The sequence below is a fragment of the Echinops telfairi genome, unplaced genomic scaffold, assembly GCF_000313985.2.
Source record: "Echinops telfairi isolate 266 unplaced genomic scaffold, ASM31398v2 ScPeMD7_10;HRSCAF=50, whole genome shotgun sequence".
Taxonomy (NCBI): Eukaryota; Metazoa; Chordata; class Mammalia; order Afrosoricida; family Tenrecidae; genus Echinops; species Echinops telfairi.
In genome coordinates this window covers 2,482,155-2,494,140 of record NW_022103907.1, presented here as the reverse complement: position 1 = coordinate 2,494,140, position 11,986 = coordinate 2,482,155, and the positions used below count along the sequence as shown (strand labels likewise).

Genomic DNA, 11,986 nt, shown 5'->3' with positions numbered 1-11,986 from the left:
TACATTCATTGCCCTCATCATTCTCAAAACATTTGCTCTCCACGTAAGCCCCTGGCATCAGCTCCTCATTTCTCCCCCTCCCTCCCTGGTCCCCCTGTAAATCTTTAAAGGAGTGGAAAGCTTCATCTTCTCCCATGGAGAGGTTTGTGGTTTTGAATTGCTGGCTTAGTGATTAGCAGCCCAACTCATTATCTATTATGTCACGTGGGCTTCTTTTATAGTATGAAGCAGGAGAGTTTATTTCAGGTTAAAATAAGCAGGAAGCTGATGCTTTATCCCTTGCCCAGGACATGTAACCAGGTAAATGATAGATTTGGGTTTGATCTCACAGTCCTCTGATCCCCAAGTCAAGATTTCCCCAACTCATTCCTACGTTTTGGCACAACACGTGGGCGTGTCATTCCCCAGGGATGTTTGCAATGAAGAACACACATCCATGCTTAGCATGGTTTACACAGACAGGGAGTAGGGGATTACCTTGTACAATTCCCTCATATTTTCTTCAAATCCTTTGATTCTTAGATCTCAAATAATACTCTCTTGTATGATGAGCTCTGTAAAAGAAAAATTTAAACAAATTCAAATGCCAAAATGCATGTCTATCCTTCCTTGCCCTCGCTTCTCTTTATTCATTGCTGATGATCCCTCCCCTTCTCCCTAAATTAGTCTTCCCCCTAATCCCAAGAGTAGAAATCCCACCCATGTTCGAAAAGCTGGCTCAAACGCTACCAGCTTCACAAAACGGTCCAGGGTCTTTCCTCTCTGTGCCCTTGCAATTTCTGCATGCTTACTGGTGATCTCGGAACTGTGGCCAAGGCTGCCTTGTGATAAATGCTTTCCTGTGTCCCCATGGTATCCACCTTAGAGAAGTTAGCGTGATCATGGGCAGATTGCAGTCCTTTCCCCCTCTTCCTCTCTGATTCCACAAATGACTATATTTGAGGAGAAAGTATCTAGGCCTTGAGCTCCTTGTGAGAGACTAAATGCTGAGATTCGGATGCATGAAGGGACCAAGGGCCAAAACTGGCATTCTCGTGCTCCAGTCAGATGTTTGCTAAGGTTCAAACATTATTTGAAAGCCCCATTGTAACACAAGGAGTGGCGGTAGAGCCGTGGTTAAGCACTTGACTACTAACCCAAAGGTTGATGTTTCGAACCCACCCAGCCGCTCCACTGGAGGAAGACCTAAAGTTGTCAGCAGGGCAGCTCTGATCTGTCAGATGCGGTTGCTGTGGGTTGGGATCAGTTCAGTGGTATCCAAACATGACAGTGCTATACAAGGACCTTGTCGGAAATAGCACACTCAACCTTCAACACCCTGATGGAATCGTGGGCCTGTGACAAGGTGAGCTTCTACCTGTAAGGTCAGAAGTTTGAAACCACAAGGCACTCCAAGGGAGAACGATGAGGCTTTGGACTGCCATAAAGAGTGACAGTCTCTGAAACCCACAGGGGTATTTCTACTCTGTCCTATAGGGGGGTCGCAATGAATTGGAACCCACTTAATGGCAGCGAGTTTTTGTTTGTTCGTTGACTTCTCAGTACCTGCAGTGAGTTCCTGATCAGATCTGCTGGTTATCTACCCACGTTCTGAGAGCCTACTGCGTATTCAGCCATAGGAAGCTGACAGTAAAAGGACAGAGATGACTCTAGGTAAAGCGGGACACCATTGGTAAAACTCATATCCTGGTGAAATAGCCACATGGCAGCCGAAAACCATATACCCTAGCTTGTCGTGCATTCTTTCCAAAAATCAGGACTTTTTTAAACCGCCGCGGGACGCAGAACAAATTGTTCAAAATCAGGACTGTCCCGCCAAAAGCGGGACGTCTGGTCACCTTACTCTAACCCTATCAAGAAACCTCCTGGTCTAGGATTGGGGAGTAGAAGCAGAGTAGAGAGTGTGGCTAACGATGATGGAGAGATCTGATAATCATAACGGCTATGCCTAAAAATTGATGGGGTACTGTCTACTGTTGAGACAGGATTCCAAGTACATCTCAGAATTAGCACATAAAAAAACAACCCAATGAGGTAGGTACTGTTATAAATATTTCATGGGAGCACTAGAACATAAAAGGGTTAAATAACTTATCCAAGGTTAAAAATTAGAGAATGGGAGCTGGAATCAGCCTTCTAAAACTCCAAACCTTAGCCCCGAGGAAAAATAGAATGAAGAGAGAGAAGATCTACCGTACATACTCGAGTATAAACCGACCCGAGTATCAGCCAAGGCACCTAATTTCACCACAAAACTGCATTAATAATGTGCTGAAAAGCCCAGCTTATTCATGAGTATATACGGTCCCTGAGTCACGGACCATGGAAGTATGTGATGCAGAGCAGGCTGGAATAGGCCTTCCAGTGAATTTTTCAAAGAGGCTGTAACAATATCATTTGGCAGAAATAGTATCATTTTAACCAAGTAGGAAAGAGGAAACCAGGCATCTTAGGAAGGGGAGTTAAAATCAAAATAAAGCTCACTGCCAGCAAGTCAATGTGGATTCACAGCAACCCTACAGAACCCGGTAGAGCTGCCCCTGTGGGTTTCCGAGATTGTAACTCTTTTTGGGAGGAGAAAATTTCATCATTCCCTTGTGGAGCGGCTCCTGATTTGGAACGGCCACCCTGGCTGTTTGCAGCCCAATACCTAGCATTGGTAAACATCACAGGTACAAACAGAAGCAGAATGATGTGGCGTGGCTGCAGCATGGGGCCATGGGCTGAGGGGAACACCTGGGAGGATGAGTTCCGTGCATGGTCTGCCATCCGACGGGGGATGGGGAAGTGAAGAGTGAAGCGAATTAACGATCCCTGAGCCTTCACTGTTAGACTCTAACATGATGTTCGACAGGAGAAGCAATTTATTTTTCCAGTTGTGATCGCCCTGCAGGGCAGGGGTCATTTTCTCTTTGGAACGATCTGCACCTGGGAGAGGTGAACCCTTACAAAACTGACAAGAGGGGTGCTTTGAAACCAGATCCTATGGAAGCCAGCATCCACGGAGCCTGGAGAGGGAGGCAGCTTGGCAGTCAGCCTGGATGACAATCTAGGGACCCAGGAGAAGCAAGACCCCAGTGGGGGGCACGAAGAGTAAAAGAAAACAAAGCGCCATTGCTGACTCATCACGCCTTTTCTGAATCCTGACCTTCCTGGTGACCCCCTGCAATATGGGGCTGCCTGGGCAGGAGCAACACTGGCTGGAAGCAAGCAGATGGAGTTTGCTAGAAAACGTGACCTTCTGTTGTACTGCCTGTTTCTCCCTTGGCTGGGAGCTCACCTTTTCCTTGACTCCCTGGAAGTGGATCTGTCTCTACTTAGCCAGAGGGAAGAGCCAGTCCAGCTGAATCTGCACAAAGCTAAGTAACCAGGTTACCTCGGGCCAGGAGTCAATCAATCTCGATAATCACATTTGGCTGTATCTGAGGCCATGTTGCTTGGAGAGTACAAATTCATTGTATGGGGTAAAATGCTATTTATTTGTGGTGGAAAAACACTGAATAAATAGATTCCCGTTGCATGGAGATTAAGGGTTGATTTCCTTGGTGGGAGAGATAAAGATGTGTCAGGTGCTTGTGTGCCTGGGTGTTATGCACCCCTGCTAAAGACTGAACCGAACGTCACCCGGCATCCCCAAGAAGGGAGAACAGAGCTCTTAGGCCAATGACCAGTGTTGCCACTGATGCTCAGGCTGGCAAATCTGGCTTTCGCTTATTTCTTTTGTGTTTTAAGAAAGAGCTTAGGCTTTGCAAAGAAGTGTCAATTTCTGAAAATATGATCTAATTTGATGTCCTGAGGTGAAAGACAAAAGGGATTGAGATGGCTTATTATGTTAAATCTCAAATAAACCTGGACAATTAAAAATGGAAAGGGAGCCAAAACTAATTAAAAGGAGAAGAGAATGAGAAGTACCATGCATCTGGGATAAATTTATTATTGCAGTTGAGCACTAAATTTAGCTCTTGGCTTCTTCGTAGCTTACGCACACATCCAAAACATAATTTGGGTTAATCTGGTTTTATTTTTTCCAGGCTTATTTACAAAAAGCTACTGATGACCACCATCCTGGGTAGAACACTTAGATTACACAGTCAGCATGGGGATTGAAATGTCACTAGATGAGAGTGCATGAGTTTGCTTGCAATATTTTTCCTTTCTAATGACGTTTGATAGTTTGCCTTGATGCATATACTCAGACCACCCATTGTGTGTGTAGACTCATGGAGAGGGGAGGTCAAGTTTCCTATGTTCTGGACAGTCCACTTCATTTTAGCATGCATTTTTCAGATACCGCATTTTCCCCAAAACTAAAAGTTGGTGGCAACCTTGAGTCAGTCGAGTCTGCGGGCAGCACCATTTCCCAACAATATGTGAATGCCTGTCTTTGTTTCATTCCTGCTTCCCTACACTGACCTGGGGGTGGGACAGCCCAGAGGGAGCCAGATGGCTCCAAGGGGGTGGTCTAGTGCAGAAGTCCAAAGTTCCAAAGGTGTGGACGGATGGTAGCCAGGAAGAGAGCAAAACTGCCTCCCTGTGGATGGACACCGTGCTTCTTTCCAGACTTGACCTCTAAGTAGTGCCACCCATCCAACCACTTCAGCCGTCAATGGCTCTCCCACTCCCACTGCCACTCCCATCCCCCACGCCCCACATTCAGGAATTCAACTACCATACCTGTCTTCTCAACAGCATGGGGGAGCCTTTGGGCTTTGGATAGGGTGAACAGGAAGGGGGGTTCAGATGTTGTGCTAGAAAGAGTGAGGAGGACTAGTGAGGACTCCCCTTCTGACAAGGGCTGTGTTCTGTCAGGTGGCTCAGAACTAATGGATTGTCTGCTGACTTTAAGGACCCAGGAGTAATGACCCATGTTTGAAATAGAATATCTGTATTTAACACCAATGGGAACCCTGAGATGTGGACAGAACTGTCAGGAGTGAGGGAGACCCAGAAAGCGGAGTGAAATGAAATTTACCGGTGATGGTACTGACCATCCAGCTGCAGACGGACCAAGCAAGCTAACAGATAGGCAGTTACAAGTGAAGGGGAAGGAGATAGCTGCAAAGTATGTCTCAAAGATTACAATTTTTTTTCAAATTGAAAATCAGAGATGATGTTGGAACAGTCATGAGATTAGGACCGCAGAGGTGTCAGAAGCACAGTGACATTGAACAGATCATTACCATGGGAAGCCGCGGATTGAGGGGAAGCCTGCCCAAATGTCAGGTCCTGCTACTTCCTGCCTGCCCGGATCTACTCCCATCAGGAAGGGCTGACATTAACACAGTAGAGGAAGAGGCTGTTTGGTGGTTGTTGATTTCTTTATCCAACCTCCACCTCCCTCGGGGTACAATTTAAGATGACGAAAATGACTACATCATAGAACCACTGTTAACAACAAACAAAGAGCAAACAAACAGCTCAGAATACAAAAATACTTTCTATGTCACAGGAGTACGTTTGTGTTGTTCGTTGTCAAGTGGACTCTGGCTCAGGGTGACTTTATGTGTCATAGAACGAAAGAGCTGTTGGCTGGTCCAGCTGCGTGCCTGCCTTGGCTTTGGTCTGGTTGTGTCAAGCCATCCCGTTGAGAGTTTGCCTAATTTTTGCTGAAAAGGACCATGATGTAAAAGATCCACTTTATCAACCATGTTGTCCATGTCTAACAATTGGTCTTTTCTGATAGTGTATCCAAAGTAAGCAAGATAAATTATCTTTGTCCTCACCTCTAAGACTGATTTGTTCGTACTCCTGGCAGTGGGTGGTCGATGCGGTGTTCTTAGGCAACAACACAGTTCAAATGCCTCAATTCTTCTGTCTCCCATTTTCATTATCCAACTTCCACATGTCTGTGAGGCCATGGAAAAGACCATGACTTGTAAAAACTGTCTGTGAAAATGCAGATGGACTAAACATGCTAGGTAACGATGTAACTGAATCTGAAAATACGGGCCGCATTTTGGTGGGAGGGGAGTCATAGCTGCTGCCCATGTCCCTCTGGGAAGTGCTGGAGAAAACTGCTGATAGCGTCTTCTGCACCTGTCACCACCCCATGCCTCCTGTCCTTAGAGGGTCCACAACCCTGCTCCTGGGGCTCATTGCTGCCTCTGCCCTTCAGTCCCTCCACTCCTAGATGCTGTCAGGTGAGTTCCATATGGTCTGATGGGTAGGACGTCCTGGCCAATCCCATTCTCCCATCACTGATGTCAGAGCTAACTCCTGGGCCCATTATGGAAACTTCGGGTCTACCTTAGGAGCTGATAGCAGAGAAACAGACGCCAGAGGAGATCTGGGAGAATCAATTAATGGTCCCAGAAACGTCTAATACCTTTTTCAGTGGGGTCCTGGAGAAAGTATAGTGTCAGCAACTCCAGACGAAATTTGGTCTAAGTGAAATGTATGCACGTCACACAATTCACAAGCAGAAGCAGAGTGTGGGGTGAGCCACAGATTCGTTTTTTTAATTATTGTTGAGAGTCAGAATCGAGTTACAAAGACATGATTTGATAGTGAGGCCCAGACTCTCAGCTGTAAAATGAGTTCCCGGGTACTACTGGTCCCGAGACCTTTTCTTGCCAGAAGACAATGAATATATCATATTCTCAAGGAGCCATGATCTTGTCAGTTTAAATTCAGCTTGCTGACCGAATGGGAGAGGAGTCTTCGCCTCCCCTAAACGGAGTGCTCTCCTGTCTGCTGCTGCTTGGCATCTAGTTGGCTGGCTGATGTGAGTGGAATGTTAGCTTTCTCAGGCCTGCAGTGGAGCAGAAACAATAAACACGGGATTCGAAGGACGGGAGAGCAGAACTCATCTAAGAACGACACCCTTTAAATGAAAGTGCTTCTTTCTCAATAATAGGAATTCTAATGTTCTTGGAGTCATTATTATAATAGCTTTCTCTGGAGTACACGAAGCATTAAGAAATCCATGTCAGAGCAGAGGACAGGCAGCCCTGTATCCTTTGTCTTCGGTGCCAACAACGAGTCATTGACCATCCGTATGTCTTGCTTTCCCCATCGACACAGGGGTAATGACAGTACTTTGTATTCCTGTTGCAGCCTGGGAATAAATGGCAAAGATTTGCTAACCTGTGTTTGCTTTAATAGCTGAGAAAGTTATACTGGAGTCTAGCTTCAACATGAATGGAATAAATGTTCTTTTCTATTCTCACATGCCTATTTGAAAACCTAGCAAATAAGTGAACAAAGGGATTTACTGGAAATCGGTCTCAAGGATGAAACCAGGACCAGGGTAGACTGGTCTCAGTCAACCTAAGGAAAATGGTATGAGATTGAACAGGTTTTTCAGTAAAGAGATTCACGTGAAAGTGACCCAGTCGCAGGTGGTTTGGGGCCATTTAGAGCAAAATCGTGGGAAAATAGAACATCTGTCATCTCCTTCAAATCGAAGATCAGACGAGCTCTATGGGGTCTAAGGATCCAGGCGTCTCGGATGCTATTCTCTTTAACCTCTTAGAAAAGTGAGAGGAGATGGCTGAAACAAGGGCTCTCGAGTTCTCTTGTGTGGACCACCAGAATGGGGTAAAAGGTCTTTTCCTCCCAGCTTGCTATTTATGAAAGATTTGAATCGGAGTGGCCACCAGTGATAATGAACAAAAACGGAACCATTTCCCTGGAGAAGACGGAGATGCTAAAATATGGAAATGTGAATAAGAGAGCAGCCAGAAAATGCAGAGACACCTCACATACCACCCTGAACACCTGCCACTTGTCATCGTTCAGAGAGCGGAGTGAGTGCCGTGGAAATAAGGGCCAAGGAGAAAAAGGAAATGCGTGTAGGGAGCAGGGGGAGTGGACAGTGGCATGCTAGTTGCATGTATATTTAGGCATACTAGGGAGCTCTGGTGATGCAGTGGGTTAGATGCTTGAAAGCTAAGTGTAAGGATGATGCTTCAAACCCACCAGCTGGTCTGTAGGAACAAGAGGAAGCTGTTTGCTTTCATACACATTTACAGTCTTAGGAACTCTGTTTGCAATTGCTCTGACTCAGAATCGACTCAGTGGCAGTGGTTGGGTTTAGAAGAGTGGATAGGGAAAATATCATTGATCATGTGATGTTTTAGCAGAAACCTGAGAAATGAGACCGTAAGCCAAGGCAGAAAATGGAGATATAAATGTGGGCATCGTTGGCATGTGCTTGGGATTTGAAATGAGGAAAAGGGAGAAATCACCTACAGAATGTGGAGGGAGAGGAGAGTGTTCTACAATGGGCACTGAGCTAAGAGTCTTACCACACTTTTCTCTTCATAGCTCATCAGCATAACTGGAGACTGTCCACAGGCTTAGGGAAAAGAATCCTAGAAGGAAAGAAATGAATTCAAAGAACTATAATAATCAACAAGCATGGCGTACCACTAAGTATGTGCCTTGCTCCACAGAACAATGATTGGCTCAAAGAAGTCGGGAGTGCTGAATTAAACACAGTTAAGCAGATACATGTGCTGCGGGTTCTCTTAGAACCTTTTAAAGGCGAATGAGCAGTGTGAATTTCCAAGAGAGACATCCGGTGTAAAGAATCCCCCCAACATATTTGGGGCTGTCAAAGAAATCAAGGATAGGCAGCCATTTTCTTTCTATAAAGGGCCAACCATCACTGTTGTGCTACTTTAGCTCAAAGAACTTGCAGACAAATTAGTAAACAAAGTAGTGCGATTGTGTTTCAGTAAAACATGTCTTTTTTTTTGGTATTTCTATATGTAATTTATTTTTTAAATCATTTTATTGGGGGCTCATACAGCTCTTATCATGATCCATACATCCATCCACATTGTGTCAAGCACATTTGTACATTTGTTGTAATCATCATTTTCAAAACGATTTCTTTCTACTTGAGCCTTGGTATCAACTTCTCATTTTCCCCCTCCCTCCCTCATGAACCCTTGATAAATTATTATTATTATTTTTATGTCTTACACAGACCGATGTCTCCCTCACCCACTTTATTGTTGTCCATCCCCCTGGGAGGGAGTTATAGGTAGATCATTGTGACTGGTTCCCTCTACCTCCCCCGACCTTCCCCTTACCTTCCTGGTATGGCTACTCTCAATATTAGTCCTGAGGGGTTTATCTTTCTTGGATTCCCTGTGTTTCCAGCTCTTATCTGTACCTGTGTACATGTTCTGGTTTGGCCAGATTTGTAAGGTAGAATTGGGGTCATGATAGTGGTGGGGAGGAAGCATTAAGGAACTAGAGGAAAGTTATATGCTTCATCGGTGCTATACTGCACCCTGACTGACTCATCTCTTCCTTGTGACCCTTCTGTCCAATTGCCTACAGATGGACTTTGGGTCTTCCACTCCACACACACCCTCATTCACAATGATATCATTTTTTGTTCTGGGTCTTTAATGCATGATAACCTGATCCTATTGACACCTCATGATCACACAGGCTGGTGTGCTTCTTCCATATGGGCTTTGTTGCTTCTCAGCTAGATGGCCACTTGTTTATCTTCAAGCCTTTAAGACCCCAGATGCTATGTCTTTTGATAGCGAGGCTACATCTGCTTTCTTCACCACATTTGCTTATGTACTTAGTTTATCTTCAGTCATCATGTTGGGAAGGTAAGCATCGAGTTTATAGAACAAAATATTCTTGTGTTGAGGGAGTACTTGAGTAGAGGTCCAATGTCTATCTGCTACCTTAATACCAAAACTATAAATATATGTACATAGATTTATTTCCCCATTATCATACATAAATATGTTACATATGTATGTGCCAGTATTTAGTCCTCTATCAATACCCTTTGCCTCCTAGGTCTTTCCTCTATTTCCTTTTACTTTCCTCTTGTCCCACTATCATGTTCAGCCGTCATTGGGGTTTCAGTCATTTCTCTTGATTACATTGCCCTTGATCAAGCCCTACTTGGCCTCCTACACCCTCCTTGCCATCTATTCTAGATCACTTGTTGTTCCTTTATTCCTGGGTTTATTAATACCCATTTCAGGTAACAATAGCATTTGGCCTGAGAGTCATAGTAGTTTGCCAACCATAGAACCAGATTATCTAGCTCAAGAGATGTGTTCACTCTTATCCAGTCCAGACACTTACAGGGGCACCTCGATTCCAGCTAACTTTATGTGGCTGAGGCCATTGATTTGTTATCTTCACTTCGATATCTCTGAAATACGCTTTTGGAAGTTTAGCACCCAAACCCAAGACCAGCAGAGGCCCAATTGGATTTCTGTTCCCTTTCTGAAGCAGTGCCTTTTTCTTCAATGCTTGACACCAGGGAGATCTATCTTCCATCCTGTTTCCACAAGGCAAGTGCTAGAATGTAATTCCCCATCAACGCAGTGATCTGGATTATGGCTTATCCAATGGGTTTTTTATTGACTTGTTTTCCTCACTTCAGAGCTCCCTGGGAAAGGGCCAAGGGAAGGGAAATGAAGTGAGCATTTATAAATTAGCCGCCTAATCTCTCTGGTGAAAGCTGTGATGGCAGATGAGACTTGGAGTTTACCGTATGATTATGACTATTTCCGGGTGCCATGGAGTACGTCTTGACCCATAGAGGCCCTATGTACAACAGAAGGAAACACTGCCTGCTTCCTGAACGTTGTCACAATTGCTGTTCATGGTTGAGCTCATTCTGTGTCAACCCAGCTCTCTGAGGGTTTTCCTTGTCACATGCACAATGCTTAGGGAACATTTGCTTGTTGGATGTAGAGGAAGAAGATGGGTGAGGATATTGGGGGTGGGGGTAGGTAGGATCTAGAGGTTAATGGCCTCAGAGATCTGAGGGGCTGTTGCTTGCATAGGGAATTAAACTTTTCCTTTGGGATGCATGGGATGGAGCCAAGACCATTAAGACCCAGTTACAGGGAGACCATCTCATGAACGGATGCTCATGAGTCGCTGGGATTCATTACGGGTAAAGAAGTAGCCTCGTGAAAACGCTCAACAGAGCTGTGGTCACTCTAACACCAGTGGACTGATGGGCTGGAGGGTGTTTTCCTGCTGAGTGTCGATGAAATGGAAATGCTCAACTCTTACACGGGTTCACGTAGATCAGCGGTTCTCAAACCTAAGCCTCGAGACCCCTTTGAGAATCGAACGACCCTTTCACAGGGGTCGCCTGATTCCGAACGGTAGCAAAATTGCAGCGATGAAATCGCACAAAAATAATTTTATGGTGGTGGGCGGTCACCACAACATGAGGAACTGTATTAAAGGGTCGCAGCATGAGGAAGGCTGAGAAGCACTGACGTAGATGGATGGTTTCCCACAGTTTCCTCCTCCTGTTATTCGGGTCCCCATTGTCAGTCAACATCCTTTAGACGTATTAGCTGGAGCAGAACACAGCAGACTGTTCTAACTGCATTGGTGTGTGGATTGAGAGGAGGATTTACTGATGTCCAAGAGACTTGGAGTCACACTAGTGCTGCCCCCTCAATTTAGCTTCTGCTTGAACTTGAGCAAGGCACGCTGGTCCAGGGACATTTGTCCACGGATCTGTGGCTTTGTTCCCGGGTCGGAGATCCCAGCAGGAACAAAATCAGGCTCTGAAGGCAGAGAGAGGCGTGGTGTCAGAACATGGAACTGGTAGGGCAGTTGCATTTTGTAACAAAATGGAAAGTAAACTCAATTTAGGCACACACAGGATACACAGAACCTGTTTTCACCAGAAATACCTTTGTCCTGTTAAGCGTCTTCCCTCAAGAAGTGTTCAAAGTGGCTTTTAACCATGCAACGTTGATCCCAAGGCCTCCAGATAATCATCTATCACCAACTCAAAAAACTCACTGCCATCAAGTCGATTAGAATCATAGCAACCCCAAGATGCAGGGGACTGACTCCAGTGGGTATCCGGAGGCTGTTCTTTACGGAAGCCGAAAGCCTCATCTTTCTCCTGTGGAGCAGCTGATGGGTTTGTACGACTGACCTTGAAGTTAGCAGCTGCACGCATAACCCAGCACACCTTGCAGGGCTCCACTATCTGGCACAGATATCTGAAAGACGTGCC

General features: G+C 45.3%; 1 protein-coding gene and 1 long non-coding RNA gene across 2 annotated transcripts in view; one reads left to right on the top strand and one right to left on the bottom strand.

The window, feature by feature from the left end:
- ALK (ALK receptor tyrosine kinase) overlaps positions 1-11,986 on the top strand; it is a 689,240-nt gene that overhangs the window by 126,435 nt on the left and 550,819 nt on the right. The window lies entirely within an intron of this gene.
- LOC123521333 overlaps positions 10,334-11,986 on the bottom strand; it is a 9,549-nt gene continuing 7,896 nt past the window's right edge. The window contains exon 2 of the long non-coding RNA XR_006679792.1: positions 10,334-11,525. This is a non-coding gene — a long non-coding RNA (uncharacterized LOC123521333). The remainder of the gene's footprint in view (positions 11,526-11,986) is intronic.